This window comes from Chanodichthys erythropterus, chromosome 20, assembly GCF_024489055.1.
Source record: "Chanodichthys erythropterus isolate Z2021 chromosome 20, ASM2448905v1, whole genome shotgun sequence".
Lineage (NCBI taxonomy): Eukaryota > Metazoa > Chordata > Actinopteri > Cypriniformes > Xenocyprididae > Chanodichthys > Chanodichthys erythropterus.
In genome coordinates, this window is record NC_090240.1 from 13433157 (window position 1) to 13459545 (window position 26389).

The window sequence follows — 26389 nt, forward strand, 5'->3', positions numbered from 1 at the left end:
ACCGCTGACAAATGCATTTTTCTATGTGTTTAATGATACTGTGAAGAACACACTCCATTTGGAGATCTGAATTGATAGTCATAACTCATGCAGATTAAGTCGTGAGGCCAAGCAAAGGAAAAGCTTTCCCGCCCAACTTTGCACCCATGTTATTGGCTACCCCACCTCAAGGAGGTGTGTCGGCTTATCTGTCATAAAAGCAAGGACGCTCTCTCTCCCGTGTTCTCTCCCGATTGTCTCACGAGCATCTCGTGCACGTTTTCCCGGACCCCTCCGGTGACCACGCGCTGCCACCGCGCTCAGCTTCGGGATCGCCATCTTCCAGCGAAACTCACTCTCGTCCTCAGTTCAAACCTTCCCGCTGAACGGAGGAAGCCAACGAACTGCACCAGCGCTAACCTGAAATTCGACACACGCAACCAATGCAAGTATACTGCCGTTTCTCAATCTTAGATGATGAAACTGATTTCCGTGCTGGCTTAGGACTGGTTGTGAGTTTGCTACTTGCCTTCTCTCTCTTTCCTTCTCTACTTCTATTCTTGTACATAGGTGTGTATTTTCTTGTATATATATTTAGAACCTCTGTATTCGTAGTTTGCATATATTAAAACGTTATTCATGCTCGATTGTTCTGTTTGTTCTTTCAGCGGAAAACCCAAGTCACTTTAACGTTTTTCGATCGCTTTATGCTTTAGTTATTTTCATGGCCAGAGAATAACTCCGTTTATAATATTCTGTGAGGGACTTAGTTTGCTGGACAAACGAGCAGTTTCTCTAAATAATTATTAAACCAGAACTAATCATATATGTAATTGATTATAATTCGTTGTAATTGATTCACAATATATGTTTAATTCCCCATTGGGTCGATATATGAATATAATTATTCATAACCTTATGAATTGTTATATTCATATTTCATCCATAAATTGATTAATAACCGCTACATTTCGTTACAGTGTAGTGGCTACTATGGTATGGTATTCTCTGAAGTATCATGTAAATAGCATGGTACATGTACTTTCAGTTACATGGTTTATAATATTATATTTTGTCCTAACCAGATGCAATGTGACAAGCTTCTAGCAACGAGCATCTTCCCCATTTTGGCTGCGTGAGATTCTCCAGTTTTGTTGTTGTTGAGCAACCGAAGCGTGAGCTGTTAAAGCTCTGCCCTGTTTTGAAAAGCGGGCTCATTTGCATTTAAAGGGACACACACAACAACGCCGTGTTTTTGCTCACTTCCAAATAGGGGTAAATTTGACAGTCTATAATAAATGATCTGTATTTTGAGCTGAAACTTCACAGCAGAGATGTCCACAAGTCCCTGTCAAGTCTCAAGTCTTTAGGGGACTAAGTGAAGTCTCAAGTCAAGTGTTTGTTCTATTTTTATCAATATATTTTTTCAGCTAGTTGTTATTGTAATTAAAGGAACACTCCACTTTTTTTGAAAATAGGCTCATTTTCCAACTCCCCTAGAGTTAAACAGTTGAGTTTTACCGTTTTCGAATCCATTCAGCCAATCTCCGGTTCTGGCGGTACCACTTTTAGCATAGCTTAGCATAGTTCATTGAATCTGATTAGACCGTTAGCATCGCGCTTAAAAATGACCAAAGAGTTTTGATATTTTTCCTATTTAAAACTTGACTCTTCTGTAGTTAAATCGTGTACTAAGACCGACAGAAAATGAAAAGTTGTGATTTTCTAGGCTGATATGGCTAGGAACTATACTCTCATTCAGGCGTAATAATCAAGGAACTTTGCTGCCGTTCCATGAGTGCAGCAGTGCAATGATATCAGGAATGTCACGCCAAAAGACTTTGTCTTCAAGTCCAAGTCAAGTCTTGGGTTAGTAGTTCACGAGTCCAAGTCAAGTCGCAAGCCATTTATTTTTGCGACTTAAGTGCGACTCGAGTCCAAGTCGCAGACTTGAGTTTCCATCTCTTCTTCACAGACACATTCTGGAGACACCAGAGACTTATATTACATCTTGTGAAAAGGGGCATTATAGATCCCCTTTAAAGGTGCCCTAGAATCAAAAATTTTATTTACCTTGGAATAGTTGAATAACAAAAGTTCAGTACATAGAAATGCCATACAGTGAGTCTTAAACTCCATTGTTTCCTCCTTCTTATATAAATCTCATTTGTTTAAAAAACCTCCAAAGAACAGGCGAATCTCAACATAACACCGACTGTTACGTAACAGTCGGGATTATTAATATGTACGCCCCCAATATTTGCATATGCCAGCCCATGTTCAAGGCATTACAGGGCAGGCAGGCAGTATTAACGTCTGGATCTGTGCACAGCTGAATCATCAGACTAGGTAAGCAAGCAAGAACAATAGTGAAAAATGGCAGATGGAGCAATAATAACTGACATGATCCATGATAACATGATATTTTTAGTGATATTTGTGAATTGTCTTTCTAAATGTTTAGTTAAAATGTTGCTAATGTACTGTTAAATGTGGTTAAAGTTACCATCATTTCTTACTGTATTCACGGTAGGGCTGGGCGATGTATCGAATGCTTTTGTCACGCGCATTTCTTCAGTAAAGCCGGTTCCCTGATTGCCGCTAAATCGCCATCACCTGCTTTCAAATGAAGCGGCATTTAATAGACAGAGCCGTAGTTCACTGATAAGACACGCAATATCGCGTTCAATATCGACGGCGATACATATCGATATTGAACGCGATATTGCGTGTCTTATCAGTGAACTACGGCTCTGTCTATTAAATGCCGCTTCATTTGAAAGCAGGTGATGGCGATTTAGCGGTAATCAGGGAACCGGCTTTACTGAAGAAATGCGCGTGACAAAAGCATTCGATACATCGCCCAGCCCTAATTCACGGAGACAAGAGCCGTAGCTATTTTCATTTTGAAACACTTGCAGTCTGTATAATTCATAAACACAACTTCATTCTTTATAAATCTCTCCAACAGTGTGTAATGTTAGCTTTAGCCACGGAGCACTATCAAACTCATTCAGAATAAAATGTAAACACCCAAATAAATACCATACTTACATGATCCAGTGCATGCATGACGAGCACTTTGTAAAGATCCATTTGAGGGTTATATTAGCTGTGTGAAATTCGTAAATGCACTGTATTATAGTCGAGAGCTCGGGGGCGGGGAGCGTGAGATTTAAAGGGGAAGCAGCCTGAATCGGTGCATAGTTAATGATGCCCTAAAATAGGCAGTTAAAAAATTAATTAAATTTTGAGCTGAAACTTCACAGACACATTCAGGGGACACCTTAGACTTATATTACATCTTGTGAAAGAACGTTCTAGGGCACCTTTAAAATATATTAAAATTGAAAATAGTTATTTTAAATTGTAATAATATTTTACAATATTACTGTTTTTACTGTATTTTGGATCAAATAATTGCAGCCCTGATGAGCATAAGAGACTTTTTCATTAAAAAAAAACCTACCAACCCCAAACTTTTGAACAGTAGTGTATACATATGTATCATATAAAACGTGTAATATACAGTTACGTTTTTGCAGTGGGCAGGTCTGTCCAGTCATTTTTGCAAGGTATAGCTAAAATTCTCTTTTAAAAAAACATCAAGATGATGAACTACTAAAATGTTTTCACTATTTTTCTATAAAACAGCACCTGGTCCTGACATTTGTCATCACGTCATGAAAAATGCCAGCCTGGCATATGAAGAAATCCATCATTGTGTGTATGATGTTAAGGACATACATCATGGACTAAAGAGAGCAGTGATGATGTTTGCAGTGAAGCTAGCTGGACTCATTCCGCTCCTTTACACATGGGATCAAATATCAATTTTTCAAGATGGCCTGAGCTTTCCCCTCTACACACACACACAAAACAACACACATGCATCCAGAGGAGAAATGTGGCCAAAGCTTAGGATTAGACTGAGAAAGACAGCGCGAGGCAGAGAGCGGGATATGACAAAAGACCGACTCTGGAAAGCAGGTCATGGAAACCCAAAAGCATTCACCATTTTTATGATGGTGGGTGTGAATTGCGTGCATGTGTGTGCCTGGTTTATAAAACAAGCCTCGGTGCGAGATAAACGCTGTTTTCGTGTTCTCAAAGATATTATTGCTTTCTTCTACCATCCCAAAAATTCAAAACCATCCCTCCCTCCCTCCCTCCCTCTCTCTCTCCTCCGTCTGATGCTGCTGTCAGCACATTTCCTAAATATTCCGTCGGATCCAGAGAGAACGGCTGCAACATCTGCAGCTAAACGACAAAATGGAAAGAAAGCGGGGAGAGTACTGAAATAAATGGAGGCGTAGAAACCTCACAGATAGTATTAGGCTTCGGACTAGTCTTTAAACAGGGCAAGTATTTGGAGGAGCGTGTTGTTTAGTGCTTTCCCATGGGAAGGTTTCTCTAGCAACAATTCATACATCTCTGTTGTTCCCACATCTCACCATAGCAGCGCTGATGAACGCACAAACGCAACATATTCGTGCATAGACACACTTTAATCTGAGTGTGTACAGCAGCGCATATCTTTGCACAGAGGAAATGGCAAGTGTGCAATGTGTCGCAGGGCAATGTGCATTTTCTCTGACTTACCACAGAAAAAAAAAGCTTTCTTTATGCTTCAACCTGCACTTTCAGCAGCTTAAATGCGTCATTTAAAGAAATACAACCACAAAAAAGGTTTCAACTATGAAGAATGACTCTATTTAGATGGAAATCAACCTCAATCTTTCTCAATGACAAAAGTCTCTATTATTGTAAATGTGCATTGCCATATACATAGTTTCTGCAAGCCAGGCTCATTGGAAAAGCGTGCCCGTGGCGATATTTCTGCAAAATGATATTATGTTGCTTCGTGCACATTTCACAACACTTTCGAATTGAAATATCCAGTCAGTGGTGCTAAAAGCATGTTCAGTTTAATCCGAAACAGATGAACGTAAAGTTGTTGTACGTATAGCTGCGTTTGGGAAATATTTGTTGAGTGAAGTTAATCCACACATTTGAAAATACGTCCCACCTATACTAAAACCTAACCCTACAAGAGTGTTAAAGGGGTCCTTGATTATGATTTCACTTTTTTAACTCTTGGTAGTGTGTAATGTTCCTGTTTAAGCATCTGCTAAGTTACGACGCTCAAAGTTCAATGCAAAGGGAGAAATTTTCTTTTACAGAAATCACTTTTTAAGGACTACAACAAACGGCTGGTGGAGACTACAATGAGCTTCTTCCTGGGTTGACATCACTAACCCTAAAATTTACATAAACCCCGCCCCTGAGAACACAACAAAGGGGGCGTGGCCATGTTGGGCTGCTTTAGAGAAGAGGAAGAGCTGTTGTAGGAGTGTGTTGATACCATGGCAAATGCTAGTGGATGAGTTGAATCAACTTCAGCAACTACATAAATTTATCCACTAACCATTCAGAAACATCCAGTTTCATTCTAAAAGTTGTAACTTCTTCCTGAGTCTCTCCATCAGTGTCGACTCCGGTTTGAACAATGTAAGGCTGAACACCGTTACTGACAATCCTCATTTTGGCTGCGTGAGATTCTCCAGCTTTGTTGTTGTTGAGCTGTTAAAGCTCCGCCCTCTTCTGGAAAGGGGTCCGGGAGCAGCAGCTCATTTGCATTTAAAGGGACACACACAAAAATGGTGTGTTTTTACTCACACCCAAATAGGGGCAAATTTGACAAGCTATAATAAATGATCTGTGGGGGATTTTGAGCTGAAACTTCAGACACATTCTGGGGACAGAATGCAAATGTCAAAATGTATTCGTTTACAAATCAAGCACTATGGTAAAAGTGTTTTGAGGTCAAAACATTGTATTGTGGAAGTAGTAACGCAAAAATAAGACTATAAATTTGCATGAAATGGAATAAAAGTTTTACTGTCTCTAGTGTTTACTTCAGCTGGAAACTGCATTGAATTGTATGTACTGGTATGTTTTTGGAGTTTTGCAATAATGTAGTTATATAGTGAACACAATATAAATCAGATCATACAAATATGCGCACACTCACGCTGCATCATTGTAATCAAATTTTGAAGCAGACGAGCTGTTCCCTCCCTGCCCATCATCCTCTAATGGCCCGTGGAACGACTCAAAGCTTCTTTCAACTCTTGCCGCAGGATTACAGACCTGCCACAATTTCCCTAATTGTGGCCATGAATTCACAAGCTGAATGTGATGAGTTTACCTTAACCCAAGTCTATTCACACAGCACATTCAGTTTTGCAAATATTTAGGGACAACAGGTTTAACACACAATATTTAGGGAATGATATGCTAGAGAAATAATCAGGACTGTAGCTCTATTAATTTTTATTCACATAACCTGTATTAAAGTTACTTTCATAAAAATACAAAAGCAGTATTGTGATTTCACTGATAGGCTACTATATTGAACCTGTTGCTATGTGTGTGGTACTGAAATTAAAATGTTGCTATTTCAATAACAGCACATGTGTGATTCAGTACAGTTGCTTGCAATTATGTAAAAATGCAGCAGACAAGAGAATGAATGACATATAACATTTCTTAATATAAATGACAGTTTTTTCAGAGTTGAATATAAAGTTTGAAAAAACAGCATTTATTGAAGACAGAAAAGCATTATAAATATCTTTACTTATATGTGTGTACATTATATATATATATATATATATATATATATATATATATATATATATATATATAATGTACACACACACGCAAACCTTTGAATGATAGTTTATACATTTATTCTAACAAAACAAGAGCTTTGTTTCAAACTGTAGTAGGCTACTAGAGCACATTTAAGGCATTTAAAGCCTAACTTTTAATGTCCAACATTTTGGCCAAATTCCAAGGATTTTTGTGTATGCTTCATATTTTTTCAAAGGATTAGTTCATTTAAAATGAAAATTAGCCCAAGCTTTACTCACCCTCAAGCCATCCTAGGTGTATATGACTTTCTTCTTTCTGATGAACACAATCTGAGAAATATTAATAAATATCTTGACGCATTTGAGCTTTATAATGGCAGTGAGCGGGATCAACGAGTATGAGCTGAAGAAAGTGTCTCCATCCACATCCATCCATTATAAACATATTCCACACGGCTCCGGGGGGTTCATAAAGGCCTTCTGAAGTGAAGTGATGCATTTGTGTGAAAAAAAAAAAACATATTTAACAAGTTATGAAGTAAAATATCTAGTTTCCGCCAGAAAGTCTCGCAGTTCAAAATTCTTACGTTATGTCCTATGCCTTCCCTCTTCAACTTATGGAAAAAGCTTAACTGACGTGACGCCTGTTCCTTTTTTTTTTGTAAGTTGAATACGGAAGGTGGTCTGACGGAAACTAGATATTTTACTTCTTGTTAAATATGGATTTTTTTTTTACACAAATGCAACGCTTCACTTCATTTAACCCTGCCAGAGCCATGTGGAGTACCTTTATGATGGATGGATGTTTCTTCAGCTCATACTCGTTTGGTAACACTTACTGCCATTATAAAGCTCAGATGCGTCAGGATATTTATTAATATATCTCTGATTGTGTTCATCAAAAAATAGAAAGTCATATACACCCAGGATGGCTTGAGGGTGAGTAAAGCTATTCTAGCTTAATTCACTCTTTTTTATCAACACTTGAATGTGGGTAAATTTCATAAAAAAGCAACATTTTGAACAAAAAGCTTAGAATTTTTTTTTTTACAAAGACTTCAACATGCATAAGCAATGTTTTATCGCCTGTTTCTGCTTCTTCACCTGTGTTTTGATCCAGAGATTCTGTACTCTTTCAGAAGATGCGTAATAGCACCCCCTACCGTACAACAGTGAAAACATGGATTGTGTGAAAATTCTGTCAATGGTGGGGAAAGTGTTTAAAGAGCACTATTTTCCCCAGTATAGAGTACCTCAGGGATGACGCATTTTTGTAGGCAAAACCCGGAAGCGAGTTAGCATTTTTGGACTTCCGGCTCCAACGCTGTAAAGTGTTTGAATGGGTTTTTGCTAAATCGCCTGAAATAAGGTCTGTGGTAAACAAAGCCTCTAAATACTTTCACGTTTTGATCTATGACATAAAACACACCAATTATAACACACTTGTGATTTTTTAAACTTTTACTGTGTCTTAAAATCGGTGGTTGCTAACAAATTGCTAAAAGGGACTACTTCCTTTGGCGAGGACTTTAGATGTCATCATTAAAAACGGGAAATTTGGACAGCATTTCTCATGAAAAAGTGGATAAGTATTCATACATAGCACATATCATAATCAGCGAGCATGTTTTTAAATAGAGTTGTTTTCTAAATAAAGTTTGAGGAAGTTTGGTGATGACGACGTTGATCCGCGACCATGGTGTGCTGTAGTCCGTTTATAGCCTACTGTTAGCCTTTTATATCTGACAACTTTATTTAAGCTTCAAAATCTATAAATGTTGTGTTAACTTGTAAAGATCATCTTGATACACAAAACGTGTAAGTGTCATAACCCTTTGTTAAACACAGAGCTTATTTTCTGCGATTTTCCAAAAGTCTATGGGAAAAATGCATAGGCTTTCAATTGAGGGAACCCGTGCGACGCTAACTTCCGGGTTGGCCTACAAAAACGCGTCATCCCTGGGGCACTCTATATGAGTAATAGGTATAAAAGATATTCTTTTAGATTTGTTCTTATCGGAGTTGACTCATTATCTAAGCAAAATGCTAATGCAGTTTCAGAAACAGAATGTGATTCATAAGGTACTGTAACACAAGCGATGAATTCTCAGCATTACCGCACAGAGCCTGTAGCAAGCATTAACATCATGGCTATTATTGTAAACTTATAACTAAAACTACTACAAACATTTTTGTCAATTGAAATGAAGATGAAATAAAATAAAATAAAAATATTAGTAATAAAAATAATAAAAAAATATATAAAATTAAGTGGTTGGCTCAAAAACATTTGAAAAAATGGCAACAGAACACATCCATCCATAGAGGTGATCACACACCAGCCGAACAATTGTCAATGCTAACGGTTAGCTTTCTTCAGAGATTATATTTGGCCTATATAGCCAGAAAAGAATCTTATGAGGCTCTGTAACAGAGCTGTAGTGTGTGACAGTAAGTCACAAAGTTCTCTCTACTTCAGAGCTGCTGCTGGAATCACGTGCACCTCATCACATGCACCCAACAACACGCTCACCATGCTAATATGACAGCTAAACTCCATCATAACAGGCCCTCGTGAGAATGAGGGAGTTCAGCCTCCCGCTGCTCTTCATACTTTCCTCATCCCTCTCTCCATCTTTCTGCTCGCCATGCGGATAAATCTCATTATGAGAGCGGAAAACCCCTCAATCCATATCCTCAGAGAGACCGCAGAACAAGTCCCCGACTGACCCCGACATTTCAGAACTGGGTGAGTCGTTGCTGTTGGGTATTTCGCAGACAGTAGAGCCGTTTAACACCTCCCCACCGTGGCCTGTGGGTTTACACTGTGGAGTGTTTTACAAAGAGGACCATCTGGACACTTTCATAACACTGTGGTTGACGGTCGGACAGGATTGACCAGTGCGGTATGACGGTTTTGTAGACCAAGACCATGTGTGTGTGTTTACACTTACTGTATCAACAGATTTCAGCAAGCTGGCAGCAGTTATAGGTCATGGTTTCTCCTGCCAGCAAGCTTCACTATCACTATTGCTTAGTGCTAGTGATTTAAACAAACCCCATACTACGCATTAAAGAGGATTTTTTCATGCTTTATTTCACGTTCAACTCTCTTTAGTGTGTAATGTTGCTGTTTGAGCATGAAAAAAAGTCAGCAAAGTTACAAAGCACAAAGACACTCCAAAGGGAGTGATTCTCTATATCATTAACACTGAAACGCCTCGATTGTAGTCTTGAGCTTTCTTCCATGAACGAACACTTCACAGTTAGGCTTGCGGCAATAGTCAGTGTTATCGGTGCAGCTGCAACACCAGTTACATCACTTGCCCACTGCGTTTTGATTTTTTATAATGATAAAAATAATTTAGTTCAGTTAGAAAACAGATAATACAATTGAAAACTTGTCTGCTCAGTGCAGCATGAGCCGAATAAGTGTTGCAGGACAGACCAGCAGCAGGAGTCAGATTTCATTTGAAAATGACTGACAAGACGATGACGGAAGATTTGGTTTTGAAGAGAAATGTAAAAGCGCCTATTTGGCAATATTTTGGATTTAAACCCAGTGCTAATAGGGAACATGCAAAGGGTTAGTTGTGTTTTTCTAGCAATTGAATTGAATTCATAACAGTGTGTGTCCATTAACCGCTATGAATGCCCATGTGTCTGTGCATATTGTACTTTCGCTATTCGAATTAGCGATCCACCCGATGGTGATACCGATGGCGAAATTTCCTCACTGTCACATCACAATATTCACAATATTCCTCATTTAAATAATTCCCGCCCAAGGCATAAGCAAAAAAAACAGCTGTGCTGCTTGATATTTTTAACCGTTTTTTTTTTGTTTTTTTTCAGGATTCGTTGTTAAATAGATGCCAAACCTTTGAATGGTACTGTACATTACTGTTACACATGTGGGGTCAGTAAGATTTTTATTTTTACTTTCTATTCATTAAAGAGTCCTGAAAAAAATATTGTCACCGTTTTCACAAAAATATGAAGAACTGTTTTCAACTTTGATAATAATAAGAAACGCCGGTTACGTCATTTGCCCACTGCAGCACAGCCACCCACCATCGTTTTGATTTTTTATAGTGATAAAAATCATTTAGTTCAGTTAGAGCAGTGTTTCTCAAACTGGGGGTACATGAACAAAATGCGGAGTAGTTAATTTAACTCTACCATACCTTAAAATAATATTAAAACCGAGCATGTATTTCTAACTGGCAAAAGGCCGTAAATCAATTACGTTTAATCAAATTACCTCATGTTTTGCAGTCAAAAATGACTGCATCCACACAAGCAGCATACATATGATAGATTGCGTGCCGAATCTGCTGCCTTAAATCGCGCTAAATTACTGTCGTTCTTGACAATGCACCTTTGTAAAAGTGGGGATTTACACTTGCATGAAGAACAAATATAGTCACAGATAGTGGATTTATATCAATTTAAGACTCAAACTTTCTTTGATACAAAAACATACCTTGTGTGAGTTCTTGTATTTAATGATGATAACGAGCAAGAATGCAATTGTACCCAAATATCTACATGACTGCAAACGTGACATTATTATACAACAGGTCAAAAAACAAAACGTACATTTTAAACACAGTACTGTCAGTATTTACTCTATTTTGCAATGAAGAAATATTTCTAACGAAAACCAGAGCAGAACTACAACACACGCCTGTGTTTCGTGAACAATTCTGCGGCTTTGAACGAATCGTGAGAGTCAATGATTCAATGATTCATTCACAGCCACTTGCTTCGTTAATGAATGAATGACTCGATGACTCACTCATAAAAACAGTGACTTGCTGCCACCTACTGGCGGTTTTAGTTTAATATTTTAAAGGTATCACTTCATTTTACCATCATTGCATATTTCTCTATTAAACATTTTTTATTTAAAACATTATTTTATAAAGTTATTCATAAACGTAAAAAACTGCACTGGAAAATCAATTTATGGGGCAAATATTGTCCCCTAATGGTAAAGGTGTAACTGCAGTCTAAGTGACAGAGGGAGTACGCAGTAGGATGGGAATCTCTTCAGGGGGTGCTCCACGCTAAAAAGTTTGAGAACCACTGAGTTAGAGAACAGCCAAAAACTGAATGAGACGAATGAGAGCCGCAACACAGACCAGCAGAAATGTATTTGGCAATATTTTGGATTTAAACCCAGTGCTAATAGGGAACCTGTTTTGTTGTGTTTTTCATTAAAGGTGATAGAGAGGATTTTTTCGTCGACTGAGAATCCAAAGACTGTTAGTGAGTTTTTGAAATGAGCGCATGCGTAAGAACAACCCCCCTCCTTCACAGCTCATTTCAAAGGAACGCCTCCCAAAACTCGTAAACACTCGTATTGGAACACGAGTGTTTACCACCGACATTCACTGTGTCGTGTTAGTGGATTCATTATGTCGGACTCACCGCAGGTAACTCATAATCTGCAGTTGTTACTCCTGTCTCCTGACAAAAACATTGCATGCGGCGCCTGTGGAGTGTGGAAAGTTACCGGAGCGCGCAGACGCGCACGTCTCGCACAAGGAACATCACGGCAGTGATTGACAAGCCAGAGGGCCAATAGTTTACGCGATGATCGCGTAAACGATTGGCTGATGTTTTTAAGGCCCTACCTCGTGCACAGATGATGTATATCAATATTATTCCTTTCAGTGCACCTAATAAATAGTCTTTTATCAGTTAGTAAAGACAGTTTCAAGTAATATTGCAAAAATATATAAAACAAAACATCCTCTTTAGCACCTTTAAGAATAATAATGAACCCACCATTCAAGCAATTGCCACCTCAAAATTTTTGCTAATTCGAAAGTGAAAGTAAAAGCCACACAAGCGTTCATAACGATTAATGGACACGTACTGTTATGAATGCCTTTGTGGCTGCGCACATTTTATTTTTACTTTCGAATCTCTTCATTGGTAAAGTTGGCGGTAAGTTTTTAGTCATGTAAGACCCCCTGTGGTGAAAAAGCTTTTAATGTTGTTTGTATGTCTATGTGGTGTTTTTATATTTGCTTTTAAAAGTCAACACCATTGCCAAGTATTTTCTCTTTAAAACTGCAGTGATATTAGGACAGTTTCAAAAACGCAGTTTAGAAATCACTGGTGTCTGTGACGTCACAAACTACCTTGTAACCAATCACATCAACGTGCCGGCAGGCTTTAGCATATCATTAACTATGCTCTGAAGCAGAGGAGTTTCAAGAGAAGGTTATCCAGGTATATGTTTCTGTTGATATGAAAAATCGGGTAGATTTAGCAATATAGCACGTTTATGATGTACACTACGATATCAGTAACTATATGCTGGTCTCCACTGACACTCTGAGTTGTTCAAAGCGTTTGTAAGGATACTGATGTTTAGAAGGCAGACTCAGATGGTGAACGGGAACATGGTTTGTGTAAGATTAGCAACACATCATTAGCTGTTTGATAACGCAGTCAAGCAAAAGGCTAATCATATTAATTACCATTATATTTCCGATGTTGTAAAAACCAATACCATTGTGCAACGTTTACCTCAGTAAGTTGACCGAGTGGATCTCTGAGCTCGTGCGAGTGGTGATGAGTTTTAAGGGGTAAAATGACTGATTACAGGGGGACTTTCAGAACTTCTTTAATACAGTAAAATGACCGTTGTCTCTCCAGCTCTTTGAAGTTTACAGTCACTGCAGGCTCTATCCGTAAACACTCGAGGGCTTCTCATAACAGTTTGAAGGCAGTCTAAACGCCTCAAGTACACTGTAAAACACCCAAATGGGATTTTTACGACGCTGACTGAATTTGTCTCCACATGTCCTAATGTATCAAACGTCTGCTCAAAGCAGATTAAAATTCTTTCAGCTTAACTTCACATGAAGTATTTTAGCTCTAAACTAGACCTGCTGCTGCTGAAGGTTCACCGAGGCTTCAGCACACTTCTCCATAATGCTATTTCAGGCTGTGAGAAAGTCAAAAGCATGGAAATGTTGCTTCTCTCCATCACAGGCATCGTTTGAAGCATGTTGAGCGTGAGAGTGACAAATCCCTTCCCTATGCTTCAGTGTCAGTGATGCATAAGCGTGTGAGGGGTGGCAATCACTTTGATCCGTGACTAATCTCTGATTGTCCGTCCCAACAGTCCTGTTTGGTATCCTGACCCCTCTACATCATTACAGCAGCTCTCGGAGTAACTGCCACAGGCAGTGGGCTTTTTCACTTTACATTGCCATCATTAGTTTAAACTCCATCCGTCAGTGTGTCAAGTGCTTTCATAGTAGAACAAACATAATATCAATTGGAGATGTGGTGCGGTGATTGACATTATGAGCTGTGATGAGTCCAATCCCATTTGCCTCATTTTCTGTTCACTCTATAAAAAGTATTTCTCTAATAAAAAGCAAAAAGAAATGAAACTAAATTATCAATTAAAAAAATTAAAAAGCCAAAATTTTTAATTAAGAATTTTCAAATTAAAATCTACAAATTAAAATGTTTTCTTTCTGTGATTAGTTCCTGTTTGCTTTGTTCTCGTTGTTAATTAGTTGCTATGGTTACTCATTGATTTGATCATTATGTTCACCTGTTCCTTATTTAGCTTGTTTGGATCATGTATATACTCCTGTGTTCAAGTTACTGCTTATCGGTTCTCATTTGCATTTATGCGTGGTTAGCTTTTCTCCTGTGGTTTCCTGTGATTTTAATTATGTAAATAAAAACAATATAGATTATGGAATATTCTCTTTGACTTCATCACAGCCACCACAGCTCATGGCTGTGCAAAATATAAATTATAAATAAATTTGAAAATGAAATAAAAAGGGGAAAAAACAATTTCAAAAGTAGGCTATCTCTCTCTAATAACAGTAAGAAACTTATTTTTTTTATTATTTTAAAATGAAAAGCTAAATTACATTTTAAACTTGTCTAGCAAATTTTAAAATAAATGTATAAATACATTTTAAAATTAAATAAAAAAATCACTTTTTAAAAGTATCTCTCTCTAATAAATATAGAAAAGAAAAATAAACTATTTTTTATGAAAAGCAAAAATATATTTTCAACTTATCTTGCAAGTTTAAAAAATAAATTTATTTAAAATAAATTTGAAAAGTAACTAAAAAGAAAAAAAGTATTCTGTACTTAAAAGTATCGCTCTCTAATAAAAGGTAGAAAAGAAAGTTAACTTAAATTTTTAATTTTAGCATAAAATGCAAAAATAAATGGCATTTTAAACAAATATAATATTAAGCTTAAAATTTTAAAATAAGAGTTTTAAAATTAAAATGTGCAGAAATTTAAAAGTATCTCTCTAATAAAAGTAAAAAATTTAATTTTAAATTAAATTACATTTTTTAATTTTAAAATTAAAGCAAAAATACATTTTAAATTTAACATTGTAAAATTACAAAGCTGAAAATAAATTCCTTTTAAGTTAAAATTGTAAAATTAAAATGCAGATAAATTTTAAAATATAAAAAGCAAAAAATAATATACAGGTAAACAATATTTTTAATTAAAAGCATAAAATAAATTCATTTTAAATAATTGCAACATTAAAATGAAAATTAAAAAATAAAATTGAAAATTACTTTTTAAATTTAATTTTAAGAACTTTTTAAGAAAAGAAACTGTACTAGAAAATTACATTTAAAAAAAAGAAATAGTACATTGATGATATGCATCAATGTTAAACTTTCAGATGACTTTAAACTGATTCAGATGTCACCACAACACTATCAGTGGATGGATGAATAGATCATTGTCAAGAATCTTTTACACAACAGCACACAGAGTTTCTTTAATACAAAATGATGCATCCCATCCCCTTTCCCTGTTGATGAGCAATACTTTCACACTTCTGAAGGCAGTTTTCTATTTCTGCTCAAACACTGCACATTTAATAATTCATTGCTCCTCCTCTGTACACATAACTACTGTGAGACAAGAGAGACCCAGCTCAGAAAATGAGAAGCAGGAAGCACATCTGATTTTGGACTACATCATCCATCATGCTCTGATCTGTTCTAGGCTCACTGCTCGCTTTAGGTTTGGGAAGTTACGGGATTGGGATTATCAGAAGCACATTAATCCAGAATGCAATGTTTTAAGCACCTGTACCAAATGGTGCTAAGGGTTTAATAACATAAAGGCTATACAAATCAATTAAGATGTGGAAAATAAGGAGTTCGTAATCACTAAATGTGCATTTGGTCACATTAGACACATCATGCCATATCTGACCTAGTTTTGGCCTCAGAAAGCACGTCCACAGGCCATTCACTGACAGGCTGCAGATTGCACACATCAGTGGTAAGAGCAAGTTCTGATCTGACTGGCTTTATGCCATCTCCAGGAGTCAGGGTGCGCAGGTTTTTATCAGTCCAGTGGGAAATAAAGGTCTGTTTACAAGGTGGCAGAGGCTGCTAGATTTAGTCGCTGAAATTGGCAACGCTTGCAAGGTTCATGGTGCCATCAAATTTTTGCACGATATTCAAGGGCTAGCTTGAATATTGTGTGTAGTGTGAGCCAATTCTCCCCTCGGAGTTCTCTTTGAGATAATTAACAGCAAATAAGTGAGACAAGCACATTTTTAAACTACCATTTTGGGGTCAGTAAGATGTTTTTAATGAAAGATGCTCAACAAGACATTTATTTGATCAAAAATGCAGTAAAAACAGAGTAATATTGTAATTATAATTTAAAATAACTGTTTTCTATTACAATGTATTTTAAAATGTGATTTATTCCTGTGATCAAAGCTGAATTTTCAGCATCATTACTCCAGTCTTCAGTGTCACATGATCCTTCAGAAATCATTCTGATATGATTATTATTATCACTGTTGAAAACAGTTAATATTTTTGTGGAAAGTTTTCAGGATTTGTAACATTATAAATGTCTTGACTGTCATTTTTATACCGTTTATTGCATCCTTACTGAATAACATTATTACTTTGTTCTAAGTGTTGTCAAAAGTACCGACTTTTGTACCAAGTCGGTACTGAAATTTAAAAAATGTGACGATACCAGCATTTCGCCCTAGCATTTTGAGCACTGTTGAGCAGATTCTTAAACACTTGTGATTGGCAGTTGTGTTCACGCGCTCAACAGATAGGTCTGTGATTGGCTACAATGATGAACGCTTCAAAAACATGCTGTAAATAGACATCTGTGACGCTCTTCACCGAGCACTTACACAGATACACACGGGAGCGTTTGAAAGCAAGCATCTATCAGCAGATATATTAGGGATCTCCTGCTTTCAAACACTCCGCTTAAAATGCTAGGGGGATATCGGTACCGAATTGGTACCAAAGTTGGTGATTTTGACAACACTACTAGTTCTAGTATTTAGCAAATACTTTTCCAAAGAGAAAAGCCCTTGTATCCTGAGAGACTTAAGAGACAGATGTCCTAGAAAAACCTATGATTGGGTTGCATTACTCAAGGGAATAGAGGTGATAAAAACTGCTGCGATCATTTTCCAGATACTGGATTGGTCCTTCACGAGGTTAGACACGCAACCCAGATCTTCAACCATGTGCTTCCCCATCCTCATCTGATCTACATAGCCATTCATCCTATTTCACTATGCCTAGTTTTTGTGCTCCAAGGTGCAAACTGGCAGTCTAAAGCAGGGGAGTACTGTCAAAAGGAGGATTTTGAAGAATTCACCCAGTCGCTCTTTTCCATGTAATTACAACGAAAGGGTACTGAAGATTTCAAGCTTCAAAGAGGAATCAAAATCACCATGAATGTGTCAAAAAATGGTTCATACCATACAAACTATTCCACGTCATCTGAAGGAACAAACCAAAATTTAAGTCACAGAAATTCTCAACATCCATGAAAGAATCATTCTTTTGGATCATGTTCGCATTAAGTTATGAAAACATTATTTTTGAATGTTATTTTCTCAAACGTTTAAAACATCCCATGTTTTTTTCTTGGTTAACCAAACGTCAAAGGAACATTCCATTGTATCATTCTGCAAACATTATGGAACTGTTTCGGATTGTTCGGAGAACATTCAAAAATGTTTCAGGAAAAAACATTCCATGAACAATGTATAACAGGGGAGTAACGGTACACAAAAATGACGGTTCAGTACGTTTTCGAGGGGAAAAACACTTCAACCTTCCATAAAATAATCATTCATAAAGTTTGAAAAGTTTGAAGTGAATCACAAGGATGTTTGCAGTGGGCTGTTTCATTAATCTCACGGCATAATTGTATTCTGAGGTGCACGTACATAGCCGAACGCACGAGCGCTCTTCTTCATGAGCATTTGAGCGTGGGGTTAAAAACTAGCCTAGAGCCCCATCTGCTGTTAAAAACTAAGCTCAGAATCGAGAGAGAATCGCAGAAAAATCTCAGAATCGACCCACGAATCGAGATGAATCAGTGTTTTCAATATTTGATGAGTTCTAAATATGTGTGCATTAATCAATATTTATATGTGAATAAGACCCTAAATCTGTTCATCATGTAATGCAATGTGGATTAAACCGCTTGATTCATAAGGATTACTTTTACGATGTCTTTATGAACTTTTTAAAAGTGTGAAAGATTTCACTTCATTTGTGTTTCAAAGATGAATGAAAGTGTAAATGACGACAGAACTTTAAAGGGCTGGTTGATTATGATTTCACTTTTTTAACGTTATTAGTGTGTAATGTTGCTGTTTAAGCATCTGCAAAGTTACGACACTCAAAGTTCAAAGCAAAGGGAGATATTCTCTGTTTAAGGACTACAACAAACGGCTGGTAGGGACTACAATGAGCTTCTTCACGGGTTGATGACATCACTAACCCTAAAATTTACATAAACCCCGCCCTCAAGAACAAGCAAAGGGGTGAGGCTATGTTATTGCAATACATATACGTAACACAAATGCAATAGCGTGTCATAAAATCAAGATAACAACATGACAAGTTATAACCATAATTAAACTAAACCATACCTTGTCTGTCTTCATGCAGCATATATTCTCTGGCTCTGTAGGATCTTACAACAGTTCCCACATGAGCGATTTATAGCTTATCATGACAGAATATGCTAATCAATGACTTTAAGATGGTTAACTCCACATCAGCTACATAAATTCATCAACTAACCGTTCAGAAGCGTCCTGTTGTTTTCTACATGTTGTCACTTCTTCTTGAGTCTCTCCATCATTGTCCGACTCCGGTTTGAACATAAAAGGCTGAACAGTTTCTAACATTTTAAGTGAGTCTGTGTGAGGTAATCGGTGCTGCTAACAGTACTATGTGCTAACATGAGCTCTTGAAACCCCGCCCTCTGCTTAGGGGCAGCAGCTCATTTGCATTTAAAGGGACACACACCCTCAAAAAGTGACAAATTTAACATGCTATAATAAATTATCTGTGGGGTATTTTGAGCTAAAACTACACATGCACACTCTGGGGACATCAGAGACTTATATTACATCTTCAAATGTAAAATAAAATGGCATTATATGACCCCTTTAAGTTCAATATGAACTAATTGTTTAACCTGAGAGACATGTTAGATGCTCAAGAACCTGCTGGTCTCACTGGTGTGCTTGTGACTTAACATTTTTCACAGCCTTACAACACCTCTGGGGTTTCAGAATCTCAGATTGCTTTATAAACGTTAGTGGTCACACACATGCACACAAACTGCATCCCCCTTTAAAAAAGAGACAAAGAGACACATCTCACAAGCCAATCCATCAGCCCGCTCAGTGTCCGTTCTGCCTTCATACGCTGATTCTGCGTCCCCATATTTCCCTGAGGACAGCTCAGATGTCGGAAAGCAATTTGAGTGCTAAAGCAGTCATACATGCGGGCAGCAAGAACCAATCCCTTGCTACAAACGCTCTTTTACTCATTTTATCTGGCTTTTTTGTCTCCTTCCTGCTCTTTTGCAGGGGGACGACATGTCTCTTGATCAGAACACAATCTCTCCAGCATCAGAGACTCCAGCGACCCCAGTGCGCAAGACAACAGCAGCGGCTGACAGACTTCTGTTCTGTGACTTTGACAGGGTCACCTCAGAAGCTGACCGCATTTTCCTCCACCCTCAGCTCTGAGATATGACAGACAATAAGATGTCCTCTGAGGAACAAGAATCTGATGACGGTAAATGATTCATTCACTTCTCAAAGTGTTGATTAAAAATCCTACTATTTGAACTACACTTTAAAACTTTAAATAATGAACCATTACGTTTTAGTCCACAATGAACATTTAATCAAATCTAAAAAATATATATACATATATAATTTACAATTTTAGATCATTTTAAATAGCACATACAATATCGTTTAAGATGCATAATTTTAAATAAAAAATACATTTAACATACTTGTGTGTACACACATTCTTATAATATAGCATATATTAAATAGGGATGCACCGATACCATTTTTTAACGACTGAGTACGAGTACCGATACTTTTTTTCTAGTACTCACCGATACCGATGCCTATACATTTATTAATTTCTCTCCTTTTTTTTTTTTTTTTTTTTGGTGATGTTGCAGTTTTCCAAGCACAACACAGTGAGACGAATGAATGTAGGACAGCTTCTTTATTATTACTCTAATGAAAAAAGTAATAATTTTGATGTGCTTATTACAAACTTAAACAAAATTTCAGTGTTCAATAACCTTCAAAGGGCATAATTACCAATATATATAATGGTTGTTATATAAAAAGAAATGTACAAACAAATTAGAGATACAAATTAAATAAACTTGTTTTTCAGATACAGTAAGTTTATTTACCATTTATTTAACATCTTTTGTTGTTTTATTAACATTAATGACAAATATAGGCTACGAATCCATGGATCCTGACACATATCCTGTTTTCACCCAAGTGTTTACGTCCACTTAAGCCATAACCGACTGTATTTACATGAGATACTCTACACACGATGGACATTTTGACAACTATGTGCGCATTACCATTCAGGCGTGAGGAGAACTGATCGTGCCCTGTCTGAGAGAACTGGGATCGTGTGCAAGAAAGAGAGAGACAGCTTCTCTGTGCATGGAAGATTCTGTCGGTTACGTCACATGAGGTATCGGTCTTTGGTACTGGGGGTATTTTTACAAGTACGAGTACAAGTACATGAGCTTGGTATCGGTGCATCCCTAATATTAAATATGCATTTATAAACATATAAACATCTATATATCTATAATTATTTTGTATAATATTAATCAATTTTATTATATCATAAATTATAAAAATTTTTATATATATATATATATATATATATATATATATATATATATATATATATATATATATATATATATATATGTTTGTATATGTGTGTAATTTTTTATTAAATTGATTAAAAACTACAAAAGTAAGTGTATATAAATATATATATTATATATATATATATATATATGAATATATATGTATATACATATATATATATATATATATATATATATATATATATACAATTTTGTATCAATTTTAAACAATTTTATAATTTTATAAATTAGAAAAATAATATATATAAAAATTACAAAAATAATTGTTTTATATATATATATATATATATATATATATATATATATATATATATATATATATATACACAAAATTTGTATCATTTTTAAACAATTTTAATTCTTAAAATAAATCTAAAAATTATACATAAAAATGTATATATACTGTATGTACTGTATGTGTTTATTTATATATATATATATATATATATATATATATACAAAATACATACAATTATTTTCAATTTTTTTAATTATCAATTTAATAAATACATTTAAATATTTGCATATATAGTATATTCATATAATATAGCATATAATAAATATGTATATATATAAACTTTAAAAAAGATAAATATATGTATATATTTCAATTAAATAAAAAGGTTAATACTTTATTTTACTCACCTAAGAAACATTAGGGAAAGTATTTTAAAGTAAAAGTTTAAAACAGCATTTTAAAAAGTTTCTGAATGATTCTGATGTACATTTGGATTAAAAAAAAATGCTTTTGAATCAAATATAAACCATAAATTTCCATTTCACTCCATTTGATTCACACATTTGTTTGACTAATCTGGGGTTAGTCGGACAGGCGTCTGACCTGCTTTATGATTTTGTGTTGTAAATGAAAAAAAGTTGTTAATTTAGAAAAACGCTATTTCATTATTCTATCAAATGGCAGGTTAATCATTAATTAACCTGCATTATCAGGCGTGTGTGTGTGTGTATGCAGTTGTGTGTGTGCAGACGCAGCCCCACAGCGCACAAATCCACTCTTGCTCTTGTGGTTTAATTTTGGATGACTCACCCACTTTCCACCTTCTTCTGCAAAGGTGCAGGCAACCTCCACCCTGCCTCCACATCAGCGCACGAACCCACGCCCACACACCACTGCAACCGGGACACATCGTGATCAAACACAAAAAACACACCGAGGGCCTTTCAGCGCTCCAGAGTGCTTTTTCCAGCAGGAGAACAAAGCAGAATGACGGTTGATTGTCTATGGCAGTATAAAGTGTAACTGTCTTTTCCATCCACGATCAGATCTGTGAACCTGACGCCAAACAAACTCCTCTGAATCTTCTATGACATTTCACAACGAAGGCACCGTTACATAATTCTCACATGAATAATATATAACAGCCGTGTGAGACGCTTGAAGTGTACAGTATGCAGCAAAAAGACAAAGGGAGCTTCTTTAATAATCCCCCACTAAAAATCCATCAAACCTCAAAAAGATTTTGATTTTTAGAATAAGCCTTGTTCTTAAAAGCATATTCCGGATGATTTTCAACCTCATATGTCTAGAAGTTTCTCTGAGTGAGAGGATGATTTAGACAACTTTACAGATCAAATAACACACATTTATTAATTGAACAATTTATATAAGAGCTACAGGACTCACATTTCTGGTTTAAAATGCCTTGCCCCATAGACTTCCATTGTAAGTGCATTACCTTTATAAAGACTTGTCATTTGTGTTAAAGGCTCAACACAATTTATTTCAGTTTTTTATTTTTGCCATTGTTTCAGGGTTTTATTTTGTCATGGTTATTATGATTTTTTATTATGATTGTAAAAACGTCCCCCTTCAGGTTGTGGTTCACGTGTCTTTTTTTCTGTGAAATATTTACTGTTTTTAAGAATAAGTTTTAAATATTGTTTTTATAATTTCAAGATGAACTCTTCCTGGACTGAAGCAACTTAGGTTTACTTGATTATCCATACATTTTTTGGATAAAATCATGTTAAAATGTGAGCATCAAATATGATACATCAAGCTTTTATTTGTTCATCTCTCAGTCATCTTTGTATTGCATTGCATTGAGGGTCAGAATTTTACTTTTCCAATTTAGGGGCAATGAATATTTGCCCCCTGGAACTGATTTCCAGTGCCATTTTTTACCATTCTAATGGCAATATTTATAACTACCTACTAAATGTATCTGTGTTGTTGTTTTTTATGTCAAATGTTTAAATGTAACCAGTTACTGTAATCAATCACAACACTACATGCTGTTAAAAATCAAATTTTATTAAAGGGGACCTATATGGTGTCCCCAGAATGTGTATGTGAAGTTTCAGCTCAAAATCCCCCACAGATCATTTATTATAGCTTGTCAAATTTGCCCCTATTTGGGTGAGAGCAAAAACACACCGTTTTTGTGTGTGTGTCCCTTTAAATGCAAATGAGCTGCTGCTCCTGACCTTCATTTGAGTCCAGCTGTGTTTGATTATACTGATTGGACTTGATTAGGAAAGCCACACACCTGTCTATAAGACCTTACAGCTCACAGTGCATGTCAGAGCAAATGAGAATCATGAGGTCAAAGGAACTGCCTGAAGAGCTCAGAGCCCAGAAGAGGGTGGAGCTTTAACAGCTCAACAACAACAAAGCTGGAGAATCTCACGCAAACAAAATGAGGATTGTCAGTAACGGTGTTCAGCCTTACATTGTTCAAACCGGAGTCGACAATGATGGAGAGACTCAGGAAGAAGTTACAACTTTTCGAATGAAACTGGACGTTTCTGAATGGTTAGTGGATAAATTTATGTAGTTGCTGTGGAGTTGATTCAACTCATTGCGTGTTCTCGGAGGCGGGGTTTATGTAAATTTTAGGGTTAGTGATGTCACTAACCCAGGAAGAAGCTTGTTGTAGTCCCTACCAGCAGTTTGTTGTAGTCCTTAAAAAGCGATTTCTGTAAAAGAAAATATCTCCCTTTGCTTTGAACTTTGAGCGTTGTAACTGCAGATGTTGTTTATGATCAAACAGAAACATTACACACTAAATAAAGTTAAACAAGTGAAATCATAATCAAGCACCCCTTTAACATCAATAAAAGCCTTCTTTACACTACAAAGGTGAAGTTGCATCTGACATGCCATTTGTGTTTATTTACAGACTGTTTAATGCTGCTCATGTACATGTATTTAAACAAACACTGTATAATGTAAATGGCTTATAAATTAAACAAGAACTCAAGAGGTTTTGTGAGGGAAAGGCAAGTCATATTCTTGCTACAGACAAAACAAGTTAAGAACTGTTTATAAATTTGTTTATTGCTTTTACATTGGTTTATTTCAGTAGCATGAAAATAAAATGGTTATTCAAAATGGGAATAAATTATATAAAGAAAGCGAGTAAAGAACTCAGTCTAATGTGTGAGTTAATCACTTTCGCAAATACTCCTGTTATTATCACTGAAGCTAACACTGCAAAATGAATCTCTAACTTACATCTTTTCTGCACTTTGTTGTTTGTGATGATGAGAGAACTGGCGAATGCAGATTCAGAATTCAGTCAGTGAGTGCGCCGTGACGAACCTATACGCCTCTAATTTGACAATGCATTAATACACTCAACAGAAACGTGTGTGATTGGTTATAATGCTCAACTTTTCTTTAAAAAGAAACATGACAAAATGTAAGCAAATCTACTGTAAATGTAATGCTGTAATCAACAATTTTCAATAATTTCACATTTCACTTTAATGGTGACAGCTGTAGGTCTAGTTTAATTGTGCAATGGCATTTCTTGCCCACTAATTTTTTGTTCATTTTGGTGGCATTTTTGCCTTTTCGATTATATGTTTGACCCCACAATAAAAACTACAGAGCTTTGATCATAAAACTAAGCATTTAAATATCATCTTAAAGGGTTAGTTCACCCATAAATGAAAATAATGTAATTTATTACTCCATGTATTTAATATGAACTACGTGCTTCTTTATGCATCCACTGTGGGAAAAAAAAGTTAGTTCATGTGAGTACAGTGGTTCAATATTAATATTATAAAGCAACGAGAATATTTTTGGCACGCCAAAAAAACAAAATAACGACTTATATAGTGATGGCCGATTTCAAAACACTGCTTCATGAAGCTTCGGAGCGTTATGAATCTTTTGAGTCGTGATCTGAATCTGAATCATGTGATCCGAATCATGATTAGACACAAAAGATTCTTAACGCTCCGAAGCTTCCTGAAGCAGTGTTTTGAAATCGGCCATCACTATATAAGTCGTTATTTATTTATTTTTTGTTGTCGCTTTATAATATTAATATTGAACCACTGTACTCACATGAACTGATTTAAATATGTTTCTAGTACATTAATGGATCTTGAGAGAGGAAATGTCATTGCTGGCTATTCAGGCCTCACTGAGCCATCGGATTTCATCAAAAATATCTTAATTTGTGTTCTGAAGATGAATGAAGGTCTTACGGGTGAGGAACGACATGAGGGTGAGTAATAAATGACAGCATTTTCATTTTTGGGTGAACTAACCCTTTAATAAGACATATTTTAGGAGATATTGACAATTGATGTTAAATTGTTATAAATATCTCAGTGATTATAATTATAATGTTTATTTTATATAGCGCCTTTCTACAATTTAAGCTTTACAATATTAAAACAAATGAACATGATTTAAAAGTTATATTATCTTACTTTTTGGCCATTTAAATATCTGCAACTGATGTTTCAAATATGATACAAAATATAAATGTAACTAATTATTATTATTAAGTTGTAAATAACCCAGACTATTCATTTAAGATCTGTTTTAATTGTAATGTGGGATTTCAAAACATATACACTTCATTATCTAGCAATATTATCTCATAGCAGTTTGGAGCTAACTATACAGAATACATATATGCATACAATATTTCTGGAGTGGGTACATAAAGTATTCAGACCCCCTTAAATGTTTCACTCTTTATTATATTTCAGCCATTTGCTAAAATCATTTAAGTTAATTTCTGTTCCTCATTAATGTACACACACCACCCCAAATTGACAGAAAAACACAGAATTGTTGACATTTTTGCAGATTTATTAAAAAAGAAAAATGTAAGGATTATGGAGGCCACTGTGCTCTTAGGAACCTTAAGTGCAGCAGAAGTTTTTTGTAACCTTGGCCAGATCTGTGCCTTGCCACAATTCTGTCTCTGAGCTCTTCAGGCAGTTCCTTTGACCTCATGATTCTCATTTGCTCTGACATGCACTGTGAGCTGTAAGGTCTTATATAGACAGGTGTGTGGCTTTCCTAATCAAGTCCAATCAGTATAATCAAACACAGCTGGACTCAAGTGAAGGTGTATAACCATCTCAAGGATGATCAGAAGAAATGGACAGCACCTGAGTTAAATATGAGCGTCACAACAAAGGGTCTGAATACTTAGGACCATGTGATATTTCAGTTTTTCTTTTTTAATAAA

At 35.9% G+C, this 26389-nt stretch overlaps 1 protein-coding gene across 3 annotated transcripts in view; it reads right to left on the reverse strand.

Moving 5' to 3' along the window:
• Nucleotides 1-26389, reverse strand: part of LOC137009747 (phosphoprotein associated with glycosphingolipid-enriched microdomains 1) — a 93454-nt gene that overhangs the window by 42563 nt on the left and 24502 nt on the right. The window lies entirely within an intron of this gene.